This window comes from Miscanthus floridulus, chromosome 19 (assembly GCF_019320115.1).
Source record: "Miscanthus floridulus cultivar M001 chromosome 19, ASM1932011v1, whole genome shotgun sequence".
In the NCBI taxonomy this organism is placed as follows: Eukaryota; Viridiplantae; Streptophyta; class Magnoliopsida; order Poales; family Poaceae; genus Miscanthus; species Miscanthus floridulus.
Genome location: NC_089598.1, coordinates 43,705,444 through 43,723,180, shown reverse-complemented (window position 1 = coordinate 43,723,180; position 17,737 = coordinate 43,705,444).

Below are 17,737 nucleotides of genomic sequence, written 5' to 3'. Positions count from 1 at the left end.
GGACGACCAGTGGCGGATGGAGTGAAGACAGGGAACAGGGATTGACGGCGAGAGGAAGAAGAAGCCTAGGGCGCATATAGACGGTTGGATCCTAATCCCATGGTTACTGTTCATCGATTGAAAAAAATATGTATCTGAGAAAAAGACATCTCCCTTTTGTATCTCGTGCGAAAAAAAACAGATGAGTTGTTACAGTCAATTTGGAAAGAATTGGCCTACCATCTCCGGTTTTATCTATTGTTATTACTACGAGCAGGGGCGGAGCCAGGAATCCAGGACAGGGGGGCAGCATCAACAGCAAGTAAAATATAACAAGCTGTCACGGTGTACCGTTGATCGACCTTATAGTCATAGTCACATATTAGGACAATACTGATAATGTTATGCAAAATGCAAATAAGATTACGTCTCTATTAATTTAAATTAGCTCTACGAGACTACGACTACCAGCAAGATCATATGCCTTAATGATATCATGATTACTGATTTTTTTGGCCAATGCCTTCTCAATATAAATTACCAACCGATTCAAAGAAATTGTGAATTTTTTCCTCTTCGTATCACCTAATCCAAAAGAGGATTTTGACTAAATGAGGTACAGATCAATCTAGACTCTAGAGATTAGACTGAATAAATCATAAACAAGTACTATTCAAAAAGACTAAAAAAGGTTGTACCGTAAAGATTGAAAGGCAGAAAGAAAAAGGCAGCATGCCTGGTCTGGGCGTCTGGCTGTTTGGGCACGGGCGTACGGCGTTGGCGTCTTGCCGTCTTGGTGACCGGCGACGACGATGTCGTGATGAATCGGAGGCTCGCCGTCTCGGCCTCTGCTTGACTGCGGCCGCCAGGCGAAGAGAAAAAACCGAAGCAGATGAACAGACAAGATGACGCGTCATGTTGAGCTAGGGACGGAATACAAAGGGGGTGTTTGTTTGCGTGGCCCAGCAGAGCCACTGAGCCTAGGAATGCAACCCGTGCTGTTTGTTTGCCTGGGCCAGCGAGCCAAGCCGGCACGGCCATTAAAGCACCCCCGGGCCTGGCCGCGGGGCCGTTTCTCCTGGGCTCGGCTGGAGTGGGCGCTCGCCTGGCTCATTTTGGCCCGCGGCGGGTGGCCTCGGCGGGCTCGCTCGGGACGCGGAAATGTCCGTGCGCGGCGCCGCTAGGGTTTTCGCCCTCCCATCTATCCCCCTCCGTCCCTTCTTCTCCGCCGCTTATCGCTCACTCCTCACTCTCTCCTCTCTCGCTCCCTCGCTCTCGCTTCGCCCGGAGTTGACGGCGCGGTAGCAGACGCTCCCGGCCCTTGTGGTTGGAGAGTTCTCCCGTTGCCGTCGTTGTGGAGGAGGCGGCGTTGGTGGTGTGCCTGGTACATCTCCGTCTCCGCTCCACCGGCCGCTTCGTCTCCTACGGTGAGTGGTGGTGGTGGCCAGTATTCCGCGAGCCTCTTATTCTTCCTCTGCTCCTGATCTGCTTCGTCTTCCCGCGGTCCGGTGCGGTGGTGCTTGTTTGCCTGGACATTTCCGCCTCGTCTTCCTCTTCGCTCGTAGCAAGGTGGTATCCCCTCTCGGTTCCTTATCTTGCACGGATCTGGATTTATGTGGACATGGTTCCATCCAAATGCTTCAATTTGAGATGACTATGTGCAAATCCCTGGTCACCCAAGGTATTAATGACGTAGATCTTGAGGATTTACTTTGATTTCCTGTTGGTATTCGTGCGGATTGGAACTTTGGTTGGTTAGGGTTTACTGTTACTTGATGGATATGGATTTCGTTTGATGTATGTAGTCGATGATGTGTGTAGTAGTCCATGGGGGGCTCCTTTTTTTTGGAGCAGTCGGGCCTTCTACACTTTGTCCATTTCTTTGTTATTACTATATGCGAATGCAGTTCACTCTGAGGCCAGCAATGGCACGCCTGAGTTGTAAAAGTTGTGTTTCATGCCTACATGTAGATGGACCAGCATTCTGTTATGGCCACTCAAGCTACCGCCATGGTTGTTGTCATGGCAGCTTTTGTGTTTGTCGACGGGGAACCCTACGGGCCCCCCATAGACCATACTGCAGGGAGGTAGGCCTTGGTAACAAGGCCTACAGCCCAATCGCCAAGAAGAACGCGGAGCAAAGCAACGTGCAAAACTGAAACTCCAACGCAAACTATACAAGGAAAGGCGCCCGAAGCGTAGCTTAGGACTCTGACCTTGTATCTGAATAGGACACAAACAACGCCTCTCAGTGCCTGGACTATAAAGGGCTGGTGAGGGTACCCATTGTAAGGGAAGAAGGCATACCCGATACTCAAAGCAATACAACGCAAACAGGCTAACGCCAAAACTAGACGTAAGGTTATTACTCGACCAAGTCGAGGACCTGAACCAGTATAAATCGTGAGTCTCTTTGCGTAACCGCCGAATTCCGCTATTCGCCGAAGCCCGAACAACTGTCCCGGGTACCCCCGTGGCAGGCTATCGGTGGTAAAACATCGACAGCTAGCGCGCCAGGTAGGGGCTTTCGACGAATTTTTTCTCGAGAGTTCGGCGGACCTCAACCTCAAGATGACCTTTTCGGCGGAAACAACCTTTGTCTTCGGATCCTGGATCTGCAAGGCTGACGGCGACAGCAAGCTTCGTACCCGTCTCCGAGAAGAAAAAGAATTCGATGACGAAGTTCAATACAAACTCGCCGAGAAGATGACGAAACTCTCAACTTCGGATACAACTCGGAATAAGGAAGAAAGCGGATACGAAACTGACTCTGAAAAAGAGATACAACCCGATTCCAAGACAATCTTCACGGCACAAGAGCCAAGCCTAATTGGACTCGGAGACACAACAACGATCGCGAAGGGATACGACCCGTACAACTCAAAGAAGAACTTGGGAACTTACGGACTGCGCAACGCGGCATCAGTCTATCAACACTTTACCCAAAACAAGATGAACTCAGCAAGAAGAATACTCCTGGAGGGAGCACAAGAAGGGATGATCATGACAGTGACCCCGCAAGATTGTGTGGTGCATTGGCCAGGTTCTTTCACCTCAAGCAAAGTCCAGACTGGCACGCGCGTTGAAGAACTACCTTATCAAGAGGGAAAAGAACTCGGATCCAGTCTAGAAGCTACAGACAGCTCAACCAAACGAAGGATGGAATACCGTACAAGAAGAGCTCGGAAGAGGTATACTGCATACATGGCGGAGCAGTTAGAACAACCTTTGGAACCACCACAGATACCAGATATAAAATCTTCAGACAAATCAGAAGGCAACATCTCGCCAGATAAGAAAAGCGACAGCAACAAAAATGATGAGCAAAGACTAGCAAGGCTAAAGAAGAACAAATTGAAGGCTGGAAGGAGGAACTGGGCTAAACAAAGGAAGCAAATCTAGAATAAATACAAAGCGGAGCTAACGGAATACAACAGAAAGAAGGCGGAAAAAGAAGCCACAAAAAATACAAAAAGGGAAAGAATTGAAGAATTAACAAAGGATTTGTACACCCTCACGAATAACGGGAAAGCAAAGGAAGACCAAAAGAAAGAAGTCGAGGGGTCAGAAAAACAAACCGGCGAGGAAATTCCACAGGAGCCACAAAGGGAGCAGCCACCCAAAAAATCGAATTTTCAAAGGATAGGACCAGTAGAAAGTGCTGATATCAATGGAAGGAAGGAACACTACTCAAAGCAACAAGAAAAAGACAAACCAGAATTGAGCCAACGCTATCAAGAAATATCAAGAAGATTTGACAAAGAAGATGACTACGGAGAGTCTGAGTTAAAAGAAGACAGGTCTTATTACAGAAGGGCAAGATCGCCAGATTACGGAAGAACAGAACCATACGACAGATTCCCTTGTTTCGCAGGAAGACTACAAACTTTAAAGCTACCGCACAAGTTTAAACCAGCAAATCATTCCAAGTATGATGGCAAAGTCGAACCAAGACAATGGCTAAGGGTTTACTCCCAATCTATTGAATTAGCTGGAGGAGACGACGACATCAAGGCTCTATTCTTCCCAATGGCCCTCGAAGCAATGCCGCTACAATAGTTTGACAAATTGAGGCCAAGATCAATCAGGTATTGGGAAGACTTGCAAGAAGCTTTCTGCAACAACTTCGCAGGCATTATTACCCATCCAATGACTGCAGCCGAATTGAAAGGAGTAAAGCAAAGGAGAGGAGAAAGTCTAAGGGAATACTATAGAAGATTTGGAGAATTCAGGGCTCAAGTCCACGACATTACTGATAGGGAGGTGATAGAGGCCTTTGCAGAAGGAATCTGGGCAAACTGGCAATACAAGGACTATTTCAATGAGAACCCAAGAACAAATGAAGACTTCAAGAGGGTTGTTGAGAAGCTAATTTCGTCAGAAGAAAGAACCTGGCACAGATTTGCTAGGGATAACCCAGAGAATAGAAGACCCGATTACAGACAGCAAGACAAAAGACCAAGGCAGGACAATATGGTGGCAACCATAGACAACAAAAAAAGATACAATGGCAACGGCAATGATAGCAATGGTAGCAATCACAATGGCAACTACAACAATAGCAACAACCGTAACAACAGCGGTTACAACAGTAATAGCAACTATCAGAGTAACAACTACCGAGGAAGAGCGCCGGAAAACATAGAAAACATGCCGTGTCACATACATCCAGGGGCCAGACACAAGTTAGTTGAATGCAGCACTTTTCAGCGGCAATTCATGAAGAGAGAAAACAGGAATCAAAACAACTCGGAGCCAAAGCAAGAAGAATCCAAGAAGGAGGAAAAGAGAGCTGAAGGAGATTATCAAGAACCCCAACGCCAATTAGCGGTGATATTTTTAGGTGTTCCTAACACACGAAGCAAAAGACAAGAGAAACTAGCTCACAGAGCCATCATGGCAGCTGAACCAGCCATCCCAAGATATCTAGATTGGTCAGAGTACCCCATCCACTTCACAAGAGAAGACCAATGGACCAGTGCAGCAAATGCAGGATGCTACCCGCTGGTACTGGGTCTGACTATCGTAGGAGTAGCAGTAACTAAAGTACTCATCGATGGAGGAGCCGAGCTTAACATAATTTTCGCAGATACTCTCAAAAGGATGAATCTGAATTGTGAAGGTCTAATGACACCCATAAGCACACCATTCTACGAATAGTATCCGGCAGAGCAGCTATGCCCCTCGGACAGATAACCCTACCCGTCACCTTTGGCACACCAGACAAATATCGGACAGAATTCATCAAATTCGAAGTTGCAGACTTTGAATCATGCTACCACGTAATACTTGGGAGACCAGCTTTAACAAAATACATGGCAGTACCACATTATCCATACCTACTGCTCAAGATGCCAACAACAAAGGGCGTATTATCATTGAAAGGAGATCTAAAGAAAGCACATGATTGCGACGTACAAGCAGTACAAATATCCGAAAGATTACAAGATATAAAGGAAGGAAAGGAGATTGCAATGCTGGCCAACGAATTGAACCCAGATGAGATTAAGATACCGGCTAAGAAGCCAAGCAACTTTGCACCACCAAAAGAAGCCGCTACCAAGACTATTGACCTACTGACTTGTGATCCGGAGAAGACGGCAATCATCAATGCAAATCTCAACCCCAAATAGGAACTCGCGCTCACTAACTTTCTTCGGGACAACAAAGATATTTTCGCTTGGAAGCCAGCAGACATGCCAGGGGTCCCAAGGGAGTTGGCTGAGCACATAATTGATGTGAACAAAGGGTCCAAACCCGTTAAGCAGAAGTTATGAAGATTCGCTCCAGACAGAAAAGCAGCAATCAAAAAAGAGATCACCAAGCTCATGGCAGCAGGATTCATCAGAGAAATAATCAACCCGGATTGGCTTGCCAACCCGGTCCTAGTAGAGAAGAAGAATTCAAAAGAATGGCCCATGTGCATCGACTACACAGACCTCAACAAACATTGCTCAAAAGATCCATATGTCCCACCAAGGATTGATCAAATCATCGACTCGACAACAGGATCAGCTCTGTTATCCTTTCTAGATTGCTATTCAGGCTATCATCAAATATCCTTAAGAGAAGAAGACCAAAGCAAGACTTCATTCATTACACCCTTTGGGGCATATTGCTATAAATCAATGCCTTTTGGGCTAAAAAATGCAGGGGCAACATATCAAAGAGCAATTCAAACTTGCTTGGGGAGTCAAGTCGGAAGAAATGCAGAAGCATACATTGATGATGTAGTAATCAAGACAAAAGAACCCGGATCATTGATAGAAGACCTCGAGGAGACTTTCAAGAATCTAAAAGCATGGCAGTGGAAGCTAAACCCCACAAAGTATGTTTTTAGGGTACCATCAGGACAACTACTCGGGTTTCTAGTCAGTAACCGAGGAATTGAAGCAAGTACAAAGCAGGTTAAAGCCATCATGGATATGAAACCTCCAAAGAAAGTTAAAGACATACAGAAGCTTACAGGATGCATGGCAGCACTCAACAGATTCATCTCCCGACTAGGAGAAAAAGGGCTACCTTTCTTCAAATTATTGAAAAAGGCAGGAAATTTTGAATGGACAGAAGAGGCAGAAGAAGCATTCCAAAAGTTAAAAGAATACTTGGCATCATCACCAGTAATGACACCACCAAAAGACAAAGAGGACATGATGCTATACATTACAGCAACCAAGAACGTTGTCAGCACAGCAATTGTGGTTGAGAGAGAAGAACCCGGACACGCATGCAAAATGCAAAGACCAGTCTATTACATAAGCGAAGTACTAACAGAATCAAAAGTGAGATACCCACATGTGCAAAAACTACTTTATGTAGTGTTGATATCATCAAGAAAGCTGAGACATTATTTCCATGAACACAAGATTACAGTGGTAACCAATTTTCCACTTCAAGACATTCTACGCAACAAAGATGCAACAGGTCGGATATCAAAATGGGCAGTAGAACTCGGTGCTCTCAACCTAGACTTCAAACCAAGAACAACAATCAAATCTCAAGCATTATCCGACTTCATTGCTGAATGGACAGAAATCAGTCAAAAAGAACCCGAACCAATACTTGATCATTGGAAAATGTATTTTGACAGTTCCCTAAAGTTAGGAGGAGCTGGAGCAGGAGTACTATTCATATCACCAGAAGGGAGACAGTTAAAATATGTGCTACAAATACTTTGGCAGGCAACTAACAATGAGGCAGAATACGAAGCATTAATACACGGTCTAAGAGTTGCAAGCTCGCTTGGGATCAAAAGACTACTTGTCTACGGTGATTCAGCTATAGTAATCAATCAAGTCAACAAGGATTGGGATTGTACAAAAGATAATATGGATGCGTACTGTGCAGAAGTCAGAAAATTAGAGAAAAACTTCCAAGGGCTCGAAATCCATCATGTACTAAGAGATTCCAACGTTGCAGCAGATGTGCTAGCCAAATTAGGATCAGATAGAGCAAAAGTACCACCCGGTATATTTGTGGAAGAACTCATAGCCCCATCCATCAAACAACTCGGAAACACAGAAAAAGAGAAGGAGACAACAGATCCAATGGAAATAGATCAAATAGAAGAACCAAACCAGCCAAGACAAATCATGGTCATACAAAGTGATTGGAGACAAACATACATTGATTTTATCAAAGAGAAGAAACTACCCGAAGACAAAGCAGAAGCAACTCGGGTTGTACGAAGAAGCAAAAACTACGTTCTAGTGGGGGATAAACTATACAAAAGAGCATCATCATCAGGAGTACTGCTTAAATGTGTTCCGATAGATAAAGGAAAGGAAATCTTGGATGAAATCCACTCAAGATGCTGTGGAAATCATGCAGCCTCTAGGACACTAGTCGGCAAAGCATTCAGAACTGGTTTCTATTAGCCAACAGCACTCAAAGATGCAGAAGAGCTCGTTAGAACATGCAAGAATTGCTAAATGTTTGCTAGGCAATCACATGTGCCGGCTCACAACTTAATATGCATACCGCCGGCTTGGCCGTTCTTATGCTGGGGGCTGGATCAAGTCAGACCAGTCAAAAAAGCAAAAGGAGGCTTTGAATACATATTTATGGCAATCGACAAGTTTACAAAGTGGATTGAATACAAACCTTTGGTCAAATATAGTGCAGAAAAGGCAGTGGAATTCATACAAGACATCATGCATAGGTTCGGCATGCCCAACAGAATAATCACATATCTTAGTTCACCATTTATAGCAAGAGAATTCCAATACTGGGCAAGAGATTGTGGGATAGAAATCAACTTTGCATCAGTAGCACACCCGCAGGCCAATGGACAAGTCGAAAGAGCAAATGGACTCATATTACAAGGTTTAAAACCAAGATTATATGAAGATTTGAAAGATTATGGTGGAAAATGGATCGACGAATTACCAAAAGTAGTATGGGGTCTAAGAACCCAGATCAGCAGAGCAACTGGATACTCACCGTTCTTTTTGGTCTATGGATCAGAGGCAGTACTACCAGCCGACTTAATATGGCTATCTCCAAGAATAGAACAATATGAAGAAGGCGAAGCAGAAGAAACAAGGCAGTTAGAAATTGATTCAATAGAAGAAATAAGAGACAGTGCAATCATACAAAATGCAAGATATCAGCAAGGGTTACGAAGACATTATGACAAAAGTACTCAACCCCGATCACTAAAGCCAGGGGACTCAGTACTACGACTAATCCAGAAGAAAGATGGACGACACAAACTACTCAGTCCATGGGAAGGACCCTTCATCGTGAAGACAGCAACAGGACCCGGCACATACGAGTTGATGACTCCAGATGAAATACCTATAAAGAACACTTGGCATATCAGCCAGCTCAAAAGATTCTACAATTAAGTACAACAGATTGTACTCAAGTTTCAAGAGAAATAAAACAGAGATTATTCAAGAAGAACAGCTTCAAATATGAGCCCTATCCAACGGACAGAACCAACCCGTAATTAGGTTGGGGAAAAAGGGGCTTCCCTATTAACAGCCAACCCGGAAATGGTTGCGCTACACGGGCAATCTTGTCACTCAACCATATGGAGATGGTCTGACTGACGGCCAATGGCCAAATAGCTTCTTGGGTAAGGAGACCCAAGCTAGCATTTGTCACTCTACCATAAAGAGATGGTATGACTGATAGCCCTGTCCAACGGACAGAACCAACCCATAATCAGGTTGGGGAAAAAGGGGCAGCCCTGCAAACAGCTCAACCCGGAAACAGTTGTTGCTATACGGGCGCAATCGCTTACCCCAAGAGCTGGTACGATTGCTTACTTACCCTGCAAATAGCCAACCTAGAAACGGTTGTGCTATACGGGTCCGGTCACCTACCCCAAGAGTGGTACGATCGAATACTTCGCCCAAGAAGCGGCACAAGCACTCCAACAACTCGGTCGCCTACCCCAAGAGTGGTACGATCGACTACTTTGCCCAAGAAGCGGCACAAGCACTCCAACAACTCGGTCGCCTACCCAAAGAGTGGTACGATCGACTACTTCGCTCAAGAAGCGGCACAAACACTCCAACAACTCGGTTGCCTGCCCCAAGAGTGGTACGATCGACTACTTCACCCAAGAAGTGGCACAAGCACTCTAACAGCTCGGTCGCCTACCCCAAGAGTGGTACGATCGACTACTTCGCCCAAGAAGCGGCACAAGCACTCCAACAACTCGGTCGCCTACCCCAAGAGTGGTACGATCGACTACTTCGCCCAAAAAGCGGCACAAGCACTCCAACAACTCAGTCGCCTACCCCAAGAGTGGTACGATCGACTACTTCGCCCAAGATGAGGTGGCACTGCTTAGCTTTTCTGATGTTGTTTTGGTTTTCTGTCATCTGTGCAACTTGGGCTATTTGTTGGCTCTTTGTTCTTCTTTCTAGGCAAACAAATATGCCCCTATGTGTTTCATTGGTCTAGTGCTTACTTGAATTAACCTTCTTTCCTTTCGTATGGTCCAGTGCTTGATTTTTCTTGCATATTCAATTGATCAGTCTCATGCAGTGCCACCGGTGAGTCTTGTTAAATATGAGAACTTGAAAAATCTGAGGCCGCTGTCCATTTTTTGCCTGTGATGTCTTTCATGTTGGATGGATGAGGATGCATGTCATCTAGTTTGCTTTTTGTGTCTTCTCCTTGTGATCTTACCACTTCTCAGTGTGGTAGAACACAAAAAGAAGGCATCCAAAGCATACTAGTCATTTGTGACCATCAACCACATGACTGAGGTCATGGAGATCAATGCTTGCCAATGAGGTTTACTTTATTTTGCAGAAACTTGTTTTACTTGTGAAACTAAGGCAGCAATTTTAGGTTTTGCAGAACTAAGATGACTGCATGCTATGTTGTGTTCATCGGTCGTAAGCCTTTGGTGTACTTGACTTGGCCTCAATGCCAGGAACAAGTGCATTGCTTTTCTGGTGCTTGTTACAAGAAGTTCAGGTCCTATGATGAGGGCTTTGCTGCATTCAACTCAAGAAACAACTCAATCCCAACCTTAATAGCTGCTGGTGACTTTCCTCAGGAAATTCCAGCAGCTGTTGCAACATCAATCTCATTGAAAAGTGTTGTAATTGTCCTCCTGCTTATCTATGTTTGTGTGCTATGGAAGAAACTTTAGCATGTGTAATTGTTGAACTAGTGGTGGTTATACATGGTTTAGTTTAATTTGTAATGTTTAGAGCACAAATAACAATACTAATTTGTCTTTGAATTCGTACTTCATCAGTTGCATATGTTAAGTTGTATATATGTTCATCCTAATGTCACTTAGATGCTGTTTATGTTAGATAATTAGGTATTTTTATGGTCAATTTAATCCAGAAATATAACATCAACAGGTTCGTGATGGCATATATGTGCATGTGTATATCTCTAACGAACGCTACAGCATGCAGAGATGACATACAGATGAATACAGTAAAAGCGCAAAGTACAGTAATCACAGAGATTAGATTGTACCCAGCGGAGGGTCCCATGCTGAGGGCATCGGAGGCTCCATTCGCACTAGTCAACATAGTGTGTTGCTCGAAGTCGCGGACCACAGTCGGTGCAGGACGATGTTCGCAATGCAGTCCCACGAACGGATCACCAGGAAAAAGACGCCTTACTGTTCTGCAGGCAATCACCGGAAAGAAGACGGGTTCCGAGAGCGATCACCACCAGGAAGAAGGCGTACGTGGATGAGTAGTCATGGATCGCTTCCCAAAAACCTAATCGCTGCACACCCCGTGCAAGGTTCTCAGGCGGGTGAGGGTTCCGGAGGCGAGGGAGAAAGGCAGCGGAGAATCCCAGGAGACGGAGAAGCGGAAGGGACGGTAACTGACGCAATCAGTTCGCCTCCACCATCAAAGGGAAAAACTCCCATAATTAAGTGGATTAAGTGGCAAAAGTAAGTGGATTAAGTGGCAAAAGACTGGCCACGCCTCGGCCCGGACGGCGGCAGGACGTGCGTGCGCGTGTGGCATGCCTATGTCCTTTTTTCAGCTTCTCAATTTAGATGAATAATTTCCAACCATATAAGCTGATTCAACGTTCAGTTAAAATCCCGTATGGTATTAAACTATGCAATGCTTAATATTACGTACATAGAGTTTTATTTGATTTATTAAATATATTATGGGCTAAGCCCATAATATATCCAACAGTTTAGAGGTACTTGTGCACACCCTCAGCCAGCCAGGTAAACAAACACCTTCTCAATTTGACAGTTGAAAGTAGCTAGGAAAAACTGACACAGTGTGCAGGCAAACAAACACTGGGACACGGTCAGCCAGCCTCAACCGGTCCAGGTGAAACAAACAGCACTGGTTGCACCGGTCGGGACGGGCTGGTGATGATCAGGCTGGGCTCACCGGCCACCCTAAGGAAACAAACACGCCCAAAGAGTCGCAAACTGCACGATACGCCAAGCAGCCGGCCGCCATTTATTTACTAAGCCTATTTGGGCTGCACATAAGTGGGCTCCAAGCACTTGTTGGGCTGTAATTGAGAGGGGGCAGCCTCTGTAAATAAATTAATAAGCACTAATTTAAGCATAGTTAATGAAGGATTACGAGGATGCTGGGGGTGGGGGGGGGGGGGGGGGGGGGGGGGGGGGGGTGGGGGGGGTGGGGGTGGTGGTGGTGGTGGGGCGGGGGGGGGGGGGGGGGGGGCGCAGGCCGAGTACCGGGAGACGAAGGTTGCGCGAAATTCTCAGCCTCCCAAGCGTGCAGCTCGGGAACACCACAAAAAATTATTAGGCCGTGCTTTATCAAGCCCTATGACAAGTGACTGTACTTGGCCTAATTTCCCCAGGAATATATGATGTCCCGCCACTTGTTGACGTACGAGGTAACTGTTGGAACGTAATTTGTATATTCCGGTTTAAACTAAATTAACTGAATGAGTACGTATGTCAAACTAGTTAAATTCAGCATCTACGCTAAAATAACTCAAAAAGAAAGATCCAAGCTAGCCTTTCAGGGCCTGTTTGATTGCCGGATAAAAAATTCTATTCCTACGTTTTTCTGTAAATTCCTACGCGATTCCTGTAAATTTCGTACGTTCTACCGCCCGCCCACGTGCTTGACGCGCTCCCTCTGAACGCGGCAGAAAACAGCGCAGGCGACACACTTCCTGTTGCATGCGACCAACGGAAGGGACGCGTGCAACGTGTCCGCCTCCCACTTTGCCTGGGCAGGCCTACAGTGTATGCATGTAGCTCCAGCCTACTAGCCGGCATGCTCCTGCCCCAACTGTCCTGAACGCGGCAGAAAACAGTGCAGGCGACGCACTTCCTTGCATGCGGCCAACGGAAGGGACGCGTGCAACGTGTCCGTCTCCCACTTTGCCTGGGCAGGCCTACAGTGTATGCATGTAGCTCCTGCCTACTCGCCGGCATGCTCCTGCCCCAACTGTCCTCACGCTGCTGACCCCGGGTCTACAGTGCGCATGCGCCTGTGCATGCATGTGGGGGCCGCTGCGCCCAAGGGGACCACCTCCATCTATGCCCACTTTTCGCGTTTGGTGATGCAACACTTGTAACATAAAATATTTGCTGCAACATACGTCCAAAACAGATGAAACATTTTCAAACATACGCGTGCAACATATGTGTATGGCCACTGCGACATATGCAACATTTAGATAAAACACTTGCAACATACGTTTGAAAAACAACTGAAATATTTAAAACATATACTTGCAACATGCGTGTATAACCAGTGCATCATATGCAACATCTAGATAAAACACTTGTAACATACGTTTGAAACAGCTGAAACATTTAAAACATACACTTACAACGTACGTGTATAGCTATTGCAACATATGCAACATCCAGATAAAACACTCACAAAATACGTGTGAAACAGCTGAAACATACATGTATAGCCATTTTAACATATACAACAACATATATGCTTTTGAAACATTCAGATAAAACATATGCAATATATATCAGAAATGCATAAAACATACAGTTGCAACATGTGCTCATCGACTTGCTGTCCTCCAATTGAGGCTCATCGTCAAGGAGCTCGAGGTCAGCCACGGTTGACAGACAGATGGATTGCCGCCGCAGCGGGAGGCGCAAGGCACGGGCAGGACCGCACAGCGAGGCGCGGGCGGCGTGCGATGCAACTATGCAAGACACGGGCGAGGGCGCGCGGCGTGAGGGCACGCGGGTCAGTCCTGTCGAGAAAAGGACGGAGCCCTGAGTGTATCATTATTGTAAAATTTAGCATCCCTATTATTTTGCCAGTAAACAAGGTGCCTGATATCTGTTAGTTCAATCTCATATTTTCATGAATGTATATTTAAAAATTTAGCTCGCCGGTAGACACGTGGTGCCTGAAATCTAACAGCTCAATTATTATTTAGATATGCTCCTAGAAATATGTAGGAGGTGCGTACGAACGTTTATAGTATTAGGAGGGGTGCGGGATTCTAGATAATTAAAAAAGAAATTAGATTACTTTATATTTATAGTTATATGAATGAAACTATCTTAAATTAATCTTGGTGAATGGTTTAACACATCGATATGGACAGTTAAATGCATGTTAGTGAATGAAGAGACAACTATCATAATTATATGTGCTAGTTGACTATAATTACAAGTTCTAGTGAATTGTTGATGTGAATAACTTGTATGTTGAGAGAAATCTATAGTGGGGTTTAGCTTTATAAGAATATAAGATGACTATAATTGCAAGTTCTAGTGGACTGTTGATGTGGATAGCTTACATGTTGAGAGAAATCTCTAATGAGGTTTAGTTTTATGAGGGTATAGGATGTGTGAATGTCTACATCTATATTGTGTTGTGATTCTAAAGTAACCATGAGTAAAGGGCGTCCGACCAAATAAAAGAAATTGCCATTACATATAAATGTATAATACAAACTCACGCGGTCACGCCGCCGTATTTTCATGAATTTTTCTTATGGTAGCAGCATAAGTGGGCCCAATTAGAGTAAACAACATGGGTCTATCCTATTCAAATGAGTAATTTGGTAGCCCAGCTTGAAGTTGGTCCCTTATCCTTCGTATGGAGTAGTTCGTACAGTACAGTACAGCTTTCACTGGATGCCGGCGTAGTCCGTTGGACCGTACGGCTGCAGCCACTCTGCGAGGAGGCCGGCCTTCCTCTGGGCCGGTGGCCCATGTCCCGGCAGAGCTGGTCGTGGTACCACGTGGTGACGGAGGCGATGCACGACTTAAGGAAGAATCCCCCACACGCGCGCCTCGCCCACCGGCCCCACCGCGCCCACTCTGCCACGTCGCGCTCCATGTCGCGGACGGGCGGCAACCGGACCGCGCCGTCGAGCAGGTGCGCCACCCACTTGGCCATCATCCCGTAGGGGTAGATGCTGGAGCCGCTCTCGGCGTACCCGACGACGGCCATCTGCGGGACCCGCGGGTGCACACAGTGCCGGTAGAGCGGGAGCACCACCGCGCATTACTAAATAAAACTTTTTTTTTTGGGAGCGGTTTCGCCAACCACCCTATTAAAGGATGACTACAAATCATATATTTATAGGGGCGGTTCTCAGACCGTCCCTACAAATAAATTTATAGAGACGTCTGGTGTTATCAGCCGCCCCTACAAATTGATTTGTAGGGGTGGCTGATAACACCAGCCGCCTCTACAAAATTGATTTGTAGGGGCGGCTGGTAGGGCGGCTGTAGTACCCGCCGCCCCTATAATACCTGTTTGTAGGGGCGGTTCAGTCTAAAACCGTCCGTACAGTGCATTTTTCCAAATTTTAAATTTACAATTCAAATTCGACCAGAACACACATATATATATATATATATATATATATATATATATATATAATTCAAATCTGACCACAAACACAAGAGTATTATATAAAGTATAATTACAAGTTTAATTCACAAGAATATATACAATCCATTGTTAAATAGACACCATGATTCCTAGAATTTTCTTACGTTTTACCACGGACTCGGAGAAGTGCAGATCATTCATTTCATATGTCAAAATATCACTGATGTAGCGCAGTGTATTTACTAGTGCACTGTCCCTTTCTTCACAAGATCGTTCACAAGATCTACTAACGACGATTAGCATTGGTCGAGAACCTTTACTCCTAGTCATAAGAATTTTTACCTGGATTCTCTCCGAAGTGAGAACAGGACCACCATATTCCCATTTATAACGACCCAAGTGATACATGGACTGATTTAAAATGGCTTCAAAGCTACAATTTACGTATGTTACGTCGTTCTCCTGAATCTGTAAGTGTTGGAAAAATGTGGTTATGAGAACCATGCATATATATAGACATAACAATTAATCTGGATATAAATTATGAGACTGACCACATCATTCATGTTGTCCTCAGCAAGCTTTGAACAAAACAGTCCAATATCGTGGTGGAGGCCCACATTCAAAGCAGCAATCCTCATGGAGGAGTACGTAGGAATATTGTACCCAATATTTTGAAGCGCCCTTAAACATGCTTGCACAACATATTTTTGCGCAGTAATGTCATGAGGTTGACCCCTGCTCGTCCTATCGATGTATAAAACCATACCTTGTTGGTTACCCGCCCTAGCGAGAATAGAAAAGCCAATTCGACATTGCTTGATTCGACCATCTATAGAGAATGTATCAACATTGAGGAAATCAATCCCAAAATTTGAGTGTCTCTCTGAACCATGGTATAGGATGAATTGTCTATATTTAAGAATTATATATGTCAGAACAAAATATCTATAGAGGTGTCTTTAAACATGTTACTTACTATGCTTAGATATGGGTGGTTTGTCCTTCCCAATGCTAGTTGGAAACCCAGATCATACACATAATTATTTGGCAGATCCAGCGAAGGGAGTTCCGCCATATCTTCTCCTAAATTTATGTCAAGGAAAACAATTATAGTAGAGAAACATGAGAGGATAGGAGTAGAACAAGTAGAAGCAGAGGACAGGAGAGGAGAAGAGTAGAAGTAGTAGGACTAGAGAGACCGACCGACCAAGAAGATGATCGACCAAGAATATGCAGCATGAACTAAGAAACTTTCTGGCACTAGCATGAAGGTCAGATTCCATAAACAGATTCTACAAGGCCTTAGTAAAAAAAGAAAGAAACATGTCGTGCACAACTATCAAGGGGCTGTGATGGTATGAAAACATGTTAGACAGAGTAAGAGGGTTAAAGAGCAAGATCTTCCAAACTCTCAAAGACATTCTTCTGCACGTGCATAGCATTAATGGCATAGGGGACCTCTAAGTCTGGCCAATAAGACAGATACTGAAAGAAGATCGATTGTTTCTTGAAATGTATGATTTCGACAGGAGGTGTGCTTCTATTTCTATTCGTCCCATCCGGATTCTTCTTTCCATAGACGACGTGTATGTTTTTCACCATTCTATACACGTGTTCTCTGTTATGACGTCTCTCCGGAGGGGGTTCAATCTCCGGGGTGTTGTCATAAAATCTAAAGAACAATTTGCTACGGTACTTATGACTTATCTTTAAGAAGCGCCGGTTCCTTAGGTAAACTATCTTCTTGATACATCCTGGAACACCCATGTAGTACCATCCAAGCAAACCAAGCATCCCGTCTTCCCTTTCATCTATCTAGACAAAGCAAATAACGCGGGGTAATCATTGATAGTAACAAATATTATTGCTCTACATATTAAATCCTCCTTTCGGAACACATCGTACATCGGCTTCCAATGCCTAGGGATATGGCAGTTTGTGACACCGGTCTCTAAATGTGTAGGAAATCATTGTATGACCATGAGAAAGAAACCCTTAGGAAGGGGATGATATTCAATACAATGTCAGAGATGAAGCTCTTCCTTCAGGACTATGCTGTGTATCACCATAGGCCGTACAACGTCACTCATTCGGACTAGGACTTAAGGTACCACGTGATATGTAAAAACGGTTGTATGTGGAGGTTAAATGCACGAAAGAGACAGAGTGATGGCAAGTGGAGGATCAGTAAAGTTGTCGAACCCCACACTTGCCTAACAAATAGGGGGAAGGAAAATCATCAGCAGCTCACTGTACATTACCTTGTCCGTCATATATTGGGGCTCGTTGATGACAATAATGACATTTTAGTCTCTTCTTTACAACAGTCCATATCTAGATTCATTAAGTACAATGTGAAGTACGAAAAGGCTTGGCGTGCTAAGCAAATTGCCCTGGCGATTTGTTGGGGTAGTTGGGAGGAAGCGTATAACAGGGTGCCCTGCATCTTATGTGCACTGTATTACTACAACCCTAGCTTGAAA